The following is a 14,043-nucleotide window of genomic DNA, read 5'->3' on the forward strand; positions in this document are numbered from 1 at the left end:
TTCTAGAATCTGATGGCCTCAAATAAAAAGCCTGGCTCTTTCTCACTAACTATGAGACCAGGAGCAAGTTACTGGACATCTTCTTTTCTTAATTCTATAATCTGTGAAATGCAGACAGTAAGAGTACTTATATTTCATTTGGTTATTGTTAGGTTTAAATGGATTAGTATCTGTAAAGTTCTTAGAAAAGTGTCTGCTTCAGAACAAGTTCTTTATAGTTATTAACTACTATTACTGTTGGTATTATTATTGAACACATGTCTTATCCTATCCAAAACATAACTGTCAAGTCTTAAATTCAATTATTCCCCTTGGATTTGTTTTATAGATTTGGCATTATACCTTTGGTTATACTCTATCTATTCCATAGAGTTCACATATCAAAAAGGGAAGGAGGGGTACTATACTTTTAAAACACATATTTTATGAAAGAATATATACTGCAGTTGTAAAATAGTGATATATTGTGAAAAGAAAATTTGGAGTCTGACTTTTTCTGGGAGGAAAAGAGAGAACATTTAATTCTATTTAAGCCTAAAATTTTAATTTTCTCCCTATCAGGCTGATGTCATTGTTCCAATTTTAGCTAAATATATGGTTGTCTTGAACACTTAATGAGTGCTTCCTTTGGGCCAGACACTCATGGATTTAAATACGTTAAATAATTTAATCTCCACAATGAGCTTTTGAAGATGTATGTCACAGATGAGGAAAATGAGTTACAGGAAGGTTAAAGAAATTACCGAGGTCACACAGTTGGTAAGTGAATGGATCAGTATTTGAACCCTGGCCAACTGGCCCCTTAACCATAGGTCCTAATTATACCACATCACTTATCTGACATGAGGATGGTAATGAAACCCACTCCTAGAGTTCTGCACTACATTACAAGTCCTAAAGGAAGTACGTGACACTTTCTTCCAAAATTTAAAGTTCCAAGCTAACATAAAGTCAACGTGAATAAAAGTAGCGATGCTTAGAAAACCCTATCCTGAAAATAATGGCTAAAGCATTTCTCACTTACTTGACACCTCAATCCAAGTAGATAGGTTGTACTTCATGTCCATCATAAAAGCAGTAGACAACTTTTCACTAGTACTGTAATGTGCCTGAGGTTGATTTATTCATATTTTTTCAAAATTACCTCAAAGGAGGGCTGGCAGTTCACTTGAGGTTTAAGGCAAGGGTATAAATAATTAAAAATGCTTTTGCCTGCGTCTATGACGGCCCGAGCCAGTGACACTGAGATGACCTGAAGTGAGTCTTCTGATCTGTGCAGGAGGTACAATAATAGCCTTACGTTAAATGAGGAAGCATGAGGTGATGTGTGCTCACTAGTGATGAAGTCGATCCCATGCCTTTTATAGGCCTGACCAGCATTCTCATAGTATTTCTCAATTTCTTGGGGATATATATCTCTGGGAGTATTTCAGTTGATTCAATTATTATATTTGTGTTGTAAATAAAGATATTTATCTTATTTTTATATCAGTCTGTGATGAGTTCATGAATTCAGAATCATTTTCCTATATGGTAAGCCTTCAGAACATTTACATAACCAAGTTCTACGGCAAACAGCACTAGAAGACCACTGGCCATGCTCAACAGTAAGTATTCTTAAACCTGGATCACCCTCTTCATCAGTAGCTTGGGAGGAACTGCCCAGAGCAGCTGGTTAAAAACTCTTTTTACATCTCTAAATCCCCATGTCACTGCTCTGTGATAAATAATAGTACTTCAAGTAATAGGACCTAGAGATGTCCCTCTGAAATTAGAAAGTTACTGAAATGTGTAACACTTGACAGATTGAGAATGACCTTAAATGTTTTTATCTAAAGGTAAGGTAATGTTTCTTCATATTAAATATATTGGCACACATTTTATAGCTGTCATGGAAACATAATTTCTATGAAGAATTCCTACAAAGCAAGCCTTTTAAGTTCTCAAGGATGATGTTCTAGAACTCAAGTTCAAGTTTAAGTGTAAGAGATAAAAATTAAAATTTTCAATGTCAGATATTTCCTAGAAAAAAATTCTAACGTAAGCCTCCCTTTCTAAAAATTTACCTTTCCTAGTAATTTCAATAAGAGACAGTTTTTTTTTTGAGTCAGTTAAACCAAATATTTGTAGCTAAACATTTTAAACTATACTTCTAGGTTAAACTGTAAGTGGTGCTTTTATAATGATGGATTTTTGTGGAATTAACATATGCTATCTCCTTTCTGATTGTAAATTAGTAACTAAAAATAGAAAAAAGAGACAATATTTTGCTGTTATAATTTGAGAAATAATTATCTCCACACTATTGCCATAATAGAAATTAAACATAATTTGAAAATATGAATTTCTTAAACCTTTAGCTTAATTCAAGTTTTAAAAAGTTAGAATTCATTACCTTGTCTGATATGAAACAACCCTACGTAAAATTAAGTATATTTATATAGTAAAAATTAATAACTCTAAATCTAAACTTACTTTACTATAACCTGAAATTCATAGGGTTTATTTCATAATCCTTGATTAATGATAATAACTATCACCCCATAACATTGGTTGTGTATTTATGAAATTGGTGCCTCTCTTCTGACTTATTTCATCTTCTTATGCCTACAAAATGAGCACTCAGTAGTATAATACTATTATTAATTTTAGCATTAATGATTAGCTAATTATTTTACCTGTCATTATATTTTTATTTATTTCAAAGTTTTTTTTGTTGATAGAATGGCATCAACTCATTCTACTTAGTTGTTTCATTTAGATGTGCACTCATTGATTGCTTCTCCAATGTGCCCTGACAAACTGTCGGTCCAACCGACAAACTGTGGCATACAGGATTGACCGGTTATCTGTTGAGCCACCTGGACAGGGCCTCATTATATTTTTAGCTGTACAATTAATTTATATTTCCACATTCCTGTGCTAAAACTGACTCTGTTTAATTTACTCTTCAAAATTTTAACCAAAACATAATAATCATATATAGCCTGCTTGTTATAAGAAAGCATATATTATATCATATAATTAGGCTTAAGGAAAGAAGACAAATTGTCCTTGAATTGTTAATTATGGCTCTTCATTTTTACTTAATTGTGAGCCATTTCACAGTAACTGAGAAAAACTAAATATTTGCCTTAAAATTTCAGAGAATAATACAATAACAAAAGTAGAAAATGTTTTATTATAAGAGAAATATGTGAACTCAGTAAAGAGAAGATTCAAATATTTGACAAAATAAATTCTTTAGTTCTATAATCTTCTGTCCTTTTATAAATATATCATGGAGTCCTAAACCTTCAACTTGTAATCTATACTTTTAATTGACAAAATCTGTTATTTATATATATAATAAACCAATTTCATACTCAGCTTTTGCACTCACCACATTTCCCCAAGTTGTCTTCTAAAACTGCCATTTCTTAATTTTGGTTCCTGGATATTTTATCATCTATTGCAAGAAAAAAGGGCTTAAGAAATCAAATTTTTGGCCCTGGCCAGTTGGCTCAGTGGTAAAGTGTCGGCCTGGTGTGTGGATACCTCAGGTTCGATTTCTGGTCAGGGAACACAGGAGAAGTGACCATCTGCTTTTCCATCTTCCCCCTCCATTTCTTTTTCTCTTTCTTCTTTCTCTCTTCTTCTCCCCTCCTGTAGCCATGGCTCAATTGGAGTGAGTTAGCCCTGGATGTAAGGGATAGCTCCATGGCCTCTGCCTCAGGTGCTAAAAAATGGCTCCAGTTGCAATGAAGCAAGGGCCCTAGATGGGCAGAACATCACTCCCTACTGGGCTTCCCAGGTGGATCCCAGGCCGGGTGCATGGGGGAATCTGTCTCTGCCTCCCCATCTTTGCACTAAATAAATAAATAAAATTATTTTTCTTCTCATAATTCCAAAGTAAAAAAAGCAAGAGTCATCCATGTAGAAACAAGAAGGGACAGAAATAGTGAAAACCCAAGGCTTTCTTGGGGATGGGATTACATACTAATTGTTAGTTACAAACATAGGATAGTGGAACGTAAATTACAGCATAAAAAAATAGTCAACAATACTGTAATAACTTTCTATGGGGCCAGGTGGGCACTTGAGTGATCGGACTGAACACTTGATAACCTATAGCAGGGGTCCCCAAACTACGGCCCACGGGCCGCATGCGGCCCCTGAGGCCATTTATCTGGCCCCCGCCACACTTCAGGAAGGGGCACCTCTTTCATTGGTGGTCAGTGAGAGGAGCATAGTCCCCATTGAAATACTGGTCAGTTTGTTGATTTAAATTTACTTGTTCTTTATTTTAAATATTGCATTTGTTCCCGTTTTGTATTTTTACTTTAAAATAAGATATGTGCAGTGTGTATAGGGATTTGTTCATAGTTTTTTTTATAGTCTGGCCCTCCAACGGTCTGAGGGACAGTGAACTGGCCCCCTGTGTAAAAAGTTTGGAGACCCCTGACCTATAGGAATGTCTAGGCACTGTGCTGGATGCCTGAAACTAATTCAAAATAGTGTCAAATGCAAACTTAAAAAAGTAAGTAGGAAAAGTAATAAAGCTTTCTCAATTGCCTCTCTGTATCCTCCAGTAAAGTTAAGCCTCATCCTCTTCACTCCTTTACCAGCCCGTTTTGGGAAGAGTTTTCTGCGGGAAATACATCACAGGGCTAGGAAGTGCTGTTCCTGCACATCACAGGTATATGTGGACAGTTGTAGTTTGTAAAGCTACATACACTTCTAGGTGAAGTGTTTCCATAGCTCTCAGGTGCAAATACGAATATAAGAGCATGATATGTTGTTTAATGTGTAATTTAAATCTCTCAGGATGTAATACGGATCCATTTTCTCTTTTTTTTTTTCTCTCAATAAAGAGAGATGAACTGATCTCTATCTGTCTGTGTAGTATTTGTTTAAGCACTTAACATTTATGTCCGCTCCCACTTTTCTTCTCCATTTACAGCCCCTCAATCCATTTAAACTCTCTTCAGATAAGCTATTTTCTGAAAGGTTAATCTCTTTACTTTATTCAGACACTCCTATAACCACCATAGTCTCCAATTTGCTGCAATCCTCTCATCTAGGCTCAAAGAAATGTAAAATACAGATATTTTCATTTCTTTCTTTTGTTATAATGTGGTAGTCAATGAACACATGGGAATGTTTATTTTTATAAAACACCATTAAGTATCAAGACTATGTTTCAATAAATAAGAAAGCTATAAAGACAAGTATCAAACATTTCTAAAAACTTAGACATAAGAACTCCGAAGAGAGTAAAAAAAAATTATATCCAAAGAGAATACATCCCATCTAAATTGCCGTTTTAGTTTGTACGGACATATATGGGCAATGCTGATTGCTTCCGTTTATTACCAGAGAGAAATAACTGGCTAGTAAATTGTACTGGAACTCACATATTCCTACGATTCCATTTATTCAAAGTATATACATATTAACACTCAGAAACACTGCTTTTGATTAGAGGCCAGGATAGTGGTAATTCTTCGGTTGGTAGTAGCTGAAAAGGGGCAGAATTCTGGACTTAATGAGATTCTAGTAATGTTTGGCAACTGAACACAGTACCTAGTAATGTTTTGGTCACTGATTATTCAGGTGTTCTCATTTTGTAAAAATTTATTGAGTAAGGCATCTTTTATACATTTCTATTTAATAAAAAGTTTTAAAATAAGTTGTTATATATAAATCTTATTTTAATTAGGAGTAAAATAACCTGTAAATATAAATAATATTTATGAGAAAATTGTGTTAATCTGAGTAATAACCAACAAAGATAGAAAAAAAATTTAGAAAGGGTATTATTGTGGTTATGCTAAAAATAAACTTTATTTTTAATAAACATATGCTGGGATATTAGTGGATTAACAGTAGGATCTCTGAATTTAAGATCTCAGTGAAGAGGCAGTTGTGTTAGTGTTTAGGTGGAATAAATTTGGGAAAGAATTGATCATTATATAATTGGAGAAAATGGAGAGTTTAGTACACTATTTTCTCTATTTTTTATATCCTTAAAATTATCCAGTATTTTTAAAAAGTTTAAAAATAAGCTAAATTTTATTCTACACACTATTATTCTCTATTGCCATTGTTATTTATAAAAATAATTGAGATAAGTCAAGAATAAAGATATATCTACCAAAACATATTTAGATTCCATGACTCAGTGTAATTATCTGATGAGTAATTAATTCTATGTCAAATAAATCTTAAAACTACACTATCTGTGAATAGCAAGGGGATTAGTCTGGTTATCAAGTTTATTAATGGTAAAAAAAAAAAGAGCACAAGAATTTTATACTAATTTTAAAGGTCAGACTCCAGGTTTTCAATACATTCTCTAAGAATAAAATGATAGCAACTGTCAAACCATAACATTAACTGTCATATCTACTTCTACTACCATTTTGATTAAACCTACATATGAAATATTTTATCTTACATACAACATCAAATGTACGTCACCAAAACAACATACGTATTATATACACTTTTTCTACTGTCGCCATTATCCACCCTACCCAATACCTTCTTTCTACTATGCATTGCTCTTTGAGTCAAAACCCAATGATAATGTTTCATTAATTATGAGAACCCCTCTACTCTGGCTATTTTTTTAATCAAGGTGATTCAAAATTTAACACAAGAAATATGTTTGATACTGATTTTATTTATGTTTAGGTCTTTATTCTTTATTAAGACATATACTTAAACATTTTTGAAAAAACCATTTGCAAATGTTTTTTATGGAATAATGTAGTACTGTAATTATCTAATTTTCAGCTGCAATATAGTTATTGGCATATGCATTGGCCTTGAAATACATGATGATAAACTGAAGTTAAATTCCTAGTATGTATAAAATATACAATTAAATATCCAATAATACTACCTGTAATATTAGGATCTGGTGTGGAATTCTGGCTAATGCTAACATTAAAAGGGGTAAGAAAAGACCCTTGGATTACCACATTTTCACAAGCCGTAAAAATAATGTCTTCTTCATAATACATAAACAATGGAACCAGACATCTATTTCGTCCAAAGTGTCATGGTTAATTTGGCTATGCATTGTAAACTGGTACTCAAAAGGTACAGCCAGCCACTACCTTAATAATTAAAGGAACATATTAAAATTGATTGTGTCACTTATCTGTCAGCAAGCACCACATTGTCATGTTAACAGTTTCAGATAATGAAGTAGCTATCAGTTAAATAAACTTTCTCTTGTGTTAAATATAATCACTGTTGTTTGGTAATGAATAAATATAATTAAAAATTAAGTGAAAATAAAAGTACAAGGCTTCTATACAGGATGCATGTATGTGCCAATGCATCTATACAATGAAATCATAAAAACAGAATACAGAAAACATTTATAATACGTAACTTGTTGAACCCTATGACTCAAAAGCTACTATTGATAATTTAGATAGGTCTATTTTACAGATTATAGAAATTTTATTGAAGTTCACATATCATCTTTTTACTTCGTAAAGAAAATGTATCTCTAGGAGAAAGCATATGGTTTTGTGCTTAGGCATAATGTATAAATATAATGAAATATTATGTCTCATATAATGTACTAGTTATAGAATCAGAAATAAACCCCTGAGTTTTATTCACAAAATTTGTAGCTTATAATTTGTTTTTATACTCATCCATTTGTATGTAATTATATTTTAGTGTCCAATTTTTTTTAAATCTCCTCTATTCTCCCAACCTAAACTGATGTAGATAATTAAGGGTCAGTAATACAGTAATTAGAGATACTTATTGGACCTCCATATAAACTGTCCTGGTTTTTATTATATTTTAGGAAACATTAAATTGAATTATTATACTGAGTTTAGTTTTGATTCAGTAGTATTATTCAATCTTGAACCTCACAAACCAAAGCAGTTTCCAAGCTATTTTTGTCCAAATGACACTAATTTCATAACACAGAGACTTACCCCCCAAAAGTCTGGCACATTGATCATTAAATAATGTTTAATAATATTTACAAGAAATCTGGTATATACAAACCAGACTATTTACAATATTTTTTATAATTTAATGCATTTAAATTTAGACCCATAAATCTTCAGTTTGATGAGGCAGAAAAAATTCCCAAGTAAATAGGACTTTTCAGTGAATACTTCTATTTATGCTTTAATTGATAATCTTCCTTTGTTAGGCTCACATGATGGACAAATACTTCCAATGTACAAAATATGAAAGTGGACAGAAATGATATATAGTATAAAATGAGGTATATAAATAATATTAATATGTGAAATGTTAATTCAATATTATGCAAAGTTTGCATAAAATTAACTGCTTTATATAATAGATGAAGACTCAAGTACAAACAAGTGTAAACCATTAAAGAAAGATAAATTACTTTTATCAATTGTCTTCTCTATATGCCCTTAAAAATGTACAATAATTTATTTAACCATATCTCAATATGGTTATTTACTCAATAATGTAATTGATAAAATGCAAAAAGTAACTTTTGCATGGGGATTAAATAAGAAAAATAGTTGACTAAACCAGGGGAGAGTATATATTTATTAGTTTTCTTAAAAGTGTAAGTAAAATGGAAACTAAAGTATGAAAGCTCCTACTAAATGAAATATATAAAAGAAAGATTATCTCCAAGACTAGGTAAGAAAGGGAAGTAGTTAAAATTCTAAAAGAGTCAGGAAATAAAAAATAAATTTAACTTAGAATATGAAATATGTCCTTAGAGCATAGGAAAAGAAATTTAAAATATCAAAGTATTGAAAAATGTCATCAAATTTTACAAAACACTTTGGTTAGCTGCATTTTAATATTTTGAATGAGTTGAAAATCTACTTTCTCTCACAAAAATATTTAAGGTATTAGCTAGAGAGAAATAACAAGTAGTTTAAAACATTTTTTAAATTGGTGAAAAAAGAAAGTTTGCTTAGGTATATCAAAAAGTATATGTGCCAGTGTGTGTATCAAAGAAAGTATGACAATGACATTAAAGAAAATTTGAGTACTTTAAAAACATTCATTCATTCATTCATTTTTTATCACATAATTATTTAGCATTTATAATATACATAGCTGAATAATCAGTCTTTCTACCCCATGAGAGTATTGGATACTACTAGTCCAAAGCACCCAAAGGCACAAATTTTAAGTGATATCAGATGTCATAAAAGCACTGACATTGGAATAAGTAAAAAACAAGTTGCTTACAGAAATTGCCAGATGTGGGCTTTTTGTTTCACATCTGCAGCTCAGAAGATTTTTATAGCTTTCACTTTAAGCCATATTAGTTAAGGTAAACCATTAACTAAGAACTAAAAAATAAGAAGTAAGATAACATTATTCTATCTAGAGTTTAAAGTTATAGAGAGGTTCCAGTCAGAGGGGCATCAGTTAACTGGAGTAATTATATGAATTGTGAATAGATTATCTGTTTTAAAAAAGTAAAATATCAAAAAATTCAGTGAAGATAAATTTTACAGTAGATGTATAGAGAATATGAACTGGGTTGGGTATTTTCCTGATCTTGAGATATCATTTATTCTTGCGCACAGAGTTGAGGAGAGTAAACTATATTGATTATGAGATTTTAATCACTAATTCCTGAGAAAAGTAATTTAATGAAAAAATAAAAAATGGGTGTGATTCAAAGAACAGAGATTTATCACAAAGATATACACTAAAACAGTGAGAAAAATAGTTTACAAATCTAGATCTGTTCTTATAAAGAAGAGTGAAAGAACAAAAATCTTAGAAATAGACAATTATAAAAAAGCACAACTTGAAAATAAAAAAAAAAGAAAGAAATATGTCTACTGGAAAAGAAAAAAAATCTGTAAAGAGATGTTCATCCTTTTAGTGATGCACTGACCTCTGAGTCAGAAATGTTAAAAAGGCCAGGTATAAAAATGATTATTTGTGGACTTTAATATTTGATAAAGTAATGTTATCCTTATGACATTAGAGGAATATACAAATTTCAGAGAAAACACTACACAGGGGAGTGTAAAAATAAGGATAATGCATATCAATAAAAAGTTGTATTTTGAATTCTATATATGCTCTTACTATACTTTTGAGTTCAACAAATTAGGAAAACGTACAGAAGGCAGACTGAGGTCATGAGGGATGGGAACAGGTGTGACTAAACAAAATATGCTCTATAATTTCAATCAAATGAAAACTGTAAGTGATCAGCAGAATACAGATGCTCAAACAAAATTTTCCAAAATGGGGTTTACTAAAAACAAAGTCTAGGTAAAATGTCAGCAATATTTTAAATGCAATGTTTTGAAGTTCTGACACCTTTTCTTAGTTGTAACATGGATGAGTAGCTTTGAAATTTCAAAAAGGCTGAAAAGCAGGCAAAAATAAGGTTAGGTCAGGAAATAGCTAGCATGATATTTTGGCATACATGGACTAGTTAACGTGTGGTATGATATGAAGACAGGATGAACCGTGACACTTTTTAATAGATGATACCCTATAGTCCTGTGATTCTAGATAATATCATGAATTTAGGATTTAAAAATCATTATATCAATGTAGTCTTTTCACTTTATTTAATAGAATTTATTATTGTATGACATCAATAAAAATATTTTCACAAATATATTTTAGATAAAATTTCTTTGGTTATTTATTTATGATTATTTTTAGTTCTTAGGGACTATGTTTATTGATCAGAAATCAACAATTTTCCAAATACTTATACCTTTAATTCTGTATTATTTAGACTAATTACTTACTGAAATACATGTTTGTTTACTAACAAAAACTTGATGAGATGTTCAAAAGGTGAAGCCAAAATCATAAGCAAGAATGATTTAAAAAATAGTATTAAAGATATTGTTTTAACTATTGGGTTTTTCTAAATTATATTAAAAACTTTTACCAATTATATTTGTGAACTTAAATTATTTTTGTATCTTATTGGCTGATACAGTCCAAAGTGTTTAATGCAAACGTGTCATTTGAAAGACTAAATTATTTTAAATAAGATGTCCACATTCTAAATTCTTCAATTCATGATGATAAAAATATGTTATTTTTAAACTTCAGAGAATATTTTTTCTTGTTTCATTTTAATATGCTGAAAACAACAAATAACTTTTACTAAAAGGTAAATTAATATTTTAGTATTTTAATACTCTCATAAAAATTAAAGATGAGGTTATACTAAAATTCATTAACATTTTAAGATATATCTAAACTCTGTGCTGATTTTATTTTATGATGAACATATTTTACATGTTTAAATTTTTTTCCTCAATTTTTCAGTGTGTCCCCTTGGTCCTTATGGGAATATTAGCAAATGACAATATTGTAACAAAAACAAGAGAAAGCATGTTCACAAAGTTCTTACGACTAACAAGGCAAATATTAATAGCTGTGGTTTCAAAATTACTCCTGATTGAGAAAAAAATTCTTTTCATTGAATGCATCATGTATGTTCTTCATGGATTTTTTCCTTTAAAAAAGGAAACATGTCTGTATTTAGGTATGTTGTTAAAAACACAAAGTACATTTTTTTAAATGTGCATACACGTACTTTTGTGTAAAAATTGGTTTCTTGCAATTTTTCATTGTAACCTTAGCAATCAGAGATATAGAAATGGAAAGTTCTTAGGTATTGACATTGATCTCATTTGCATGATTAAGCGTATCACTATTTCCCTGTCATTATTGTATGAATGACAGTGGTAGCCTCATTAGGCTTTTTTTTTTTAGAGCTTTATAAAAATAACTAAATATATAGCTACTTTTCAGGACATCAAAATGTACATTATGTTCATTATGACACTAAATGCACGTTTAGTAAAAGAAAATCTGCTACTGAGATAATTATTTAAGCATTCTGATTAAAAGCAAGTAATTAGTGTCAATTATTAGCTTCCTTAATTACATAAGGGATGTGCTTTTTAATTTAGAAGATGAGGATATTTCTATTGCCAATGATAAATGATACAAGTAATCCCAACGATCACCATGTGGATTGGGAGGGCAAAGTGTTCAGAAATGGGTTGGGATTAGAGTCTGTACTCTTAAATTAACCACAACAGTGAATGTGCCTATTAAATCAGAGCCGTGATGTAATTTAAAAAATTATTGTGTGATTCTACGATAACTTTAAACACTGGGTGTTAAAAAAATATTCAGACATGATCAAAATTATACAAAGAACTGAGGATAATGTAAGTTAAAACAAAATACTAAAATAGCCATATGTCTACTCATTTTTCATGCAGGTCAAAATTCATCCTAAACCTTAAATTTAAAGCTTATAAGCTGGCTAAAACCGAAAAAATAAATTGCTAATAAAAACTAAGTTATTCTAATTCATATCTGGATAATATGCAAATAAAGCTATATTTCCTGATAGAATAATAGACACATTATTTGATTTCTAGCAACACACATAACTGCTAACATATTTAATAATCCCTGAAAGCAGGTTTCTAAATAAAAACACTACATTCTTAGGTACTAGAGAAATTTTCATTAAAATATATGCAGCATTAACATTTGTATTTATAAAATTGTTACTGTGACACTTAAAAACCAGTCAGTAGAGAAAGACATTCGTAAACATTTAAATTTTCACTTCTATATGTAAAGAAAACCATCAAAATTCATGCTCACTAATAGCAAAAAAGGTGAATTGATTTTTTCACTATATTTGATGTAGACTTATCAGATGATATATACTAACAGTAAATACTTGTATTTATGTATAAATACAAATTTGAATTATTTGGAATCGCATGCTCTTCGATTTTTTGTATTGAAATTATTGATACTATATCTCTATTATGTATACTCTTAATGTAAAGTGAAAATATATTGTTCAAAACTTGGCAAAACTTGTTTTTTCATCACAAAATTTAAAATCTAGAATTCAGTTTGAAGGGCAAAGACTGCATCACATTTATTGATATTGGATTTTATGCTACTTGAAATCATGAGTGTGTGTGTGTAGATATATGTGAGTTAAACTTTAGGATGTTAGCATTCAAATTACATCTTCATTAGGTTAGACATTTCAATACTTTCCTTAAGTATTTGTGTTTTCATTATATTTTACAACTTTAAAAAGTGAATCAAAACAAGTATCAATTATTTATAGGGAGGCACAATTATTTGGTTTTGAAATGCTAACATACTATATCCTGCTTGTGTGATGGCAGTTCTGAATAATCCAGAAAGCTGAATATTATCCTTCATTATACAATCTCTGATCATTGTTGCCATCACAATGTATGCACTCAATGGCAGATCCACTCTTTAGTCATATGACATGTGTCTATTCCTATTATTAGAGGCCACAGTAGTAGCCATGTCCTCAGTGAGTTCAAGCCATGCCTTTCACATTTATATTCATCAGAGTTAACATATGGGTTCTTCTACCTTTAAGTATTTTTTCCTTTTTCCTCCCATTTCATAAGTCATAAAAAGAACAATACATGTGCAATCTACCTCATCTTTTGTTTCCAACTTACAGTTTTAAGATTTTTTTTTTGCATTAGACGATGAAAGTAAGAAAACATCCTGTATGATGGATTTGCTATTCAAGATAAAAGGCATCTTTTGCTTGCCTTGTTCTAAGTTTCATCTTTATCAACTATTAGTTCCTGTGGTTTGATCAAATTATTAAATTGTCAGTAGCATATATCTATTAACTAAAACAAAAAGATGCCCATGTAACAGCCAATAAATGGTATAATTTCATTACTAAGGTCCTCAAAGGAAATACATTGTAAAGAATCTCAAAGCACTTTTATTTATCGCAGTGGTTGTATAAAATAACCCACTCAGATAATATGGTCCTAAAATGGAAAAAGATGAGTGAAATGATCAAAGTTGAAGAATACTGCTGTGTTGATATGCTTTTATCACATATTCCTCTGGTTTGAAGCAAACTTGAATCCATACCAACATATTACTAAACCATGTTGAATGGTCAAAGTAGCTGCACTGATTTCTGAATTAGGCTCAATATGTTTGATGTCACTATGGTAAAAGGGTGATTAGGCAGTAATG

At 30.6% G+C, this 14,043-nt stretch overlaps 1 protein-coding gene across 1 annotated transcript in view; it reads right to left on the minus strand.

Moving 5' to 3' along the window:
* The window catches only part of PCDH10 (protocadherin 10), a 42,172-nt gene that overhangs the window by 13,565 nt on the left and 14,564 nt on the right, over nt 1-14,043 (minus strand). The gene's annotated exons all lie outside the window — the stretch shown is intronic.

This window comes from Saccopteryx bilineata, chromosome 1, assembly GCF_036850765.1.
Source record: "Saccopteryx bilineata isolate mSacBil1 chromosome 1, mSacBil1_pri_phased_curated, whole genome shotgun sequence".
NCBI classification, from domain to species: Eukaryota; Metazoa; Chordata; class Mammalia; order Chiroptera; family Emballonuridae; genus Saccopteryx; species Saccopteryx bilineata.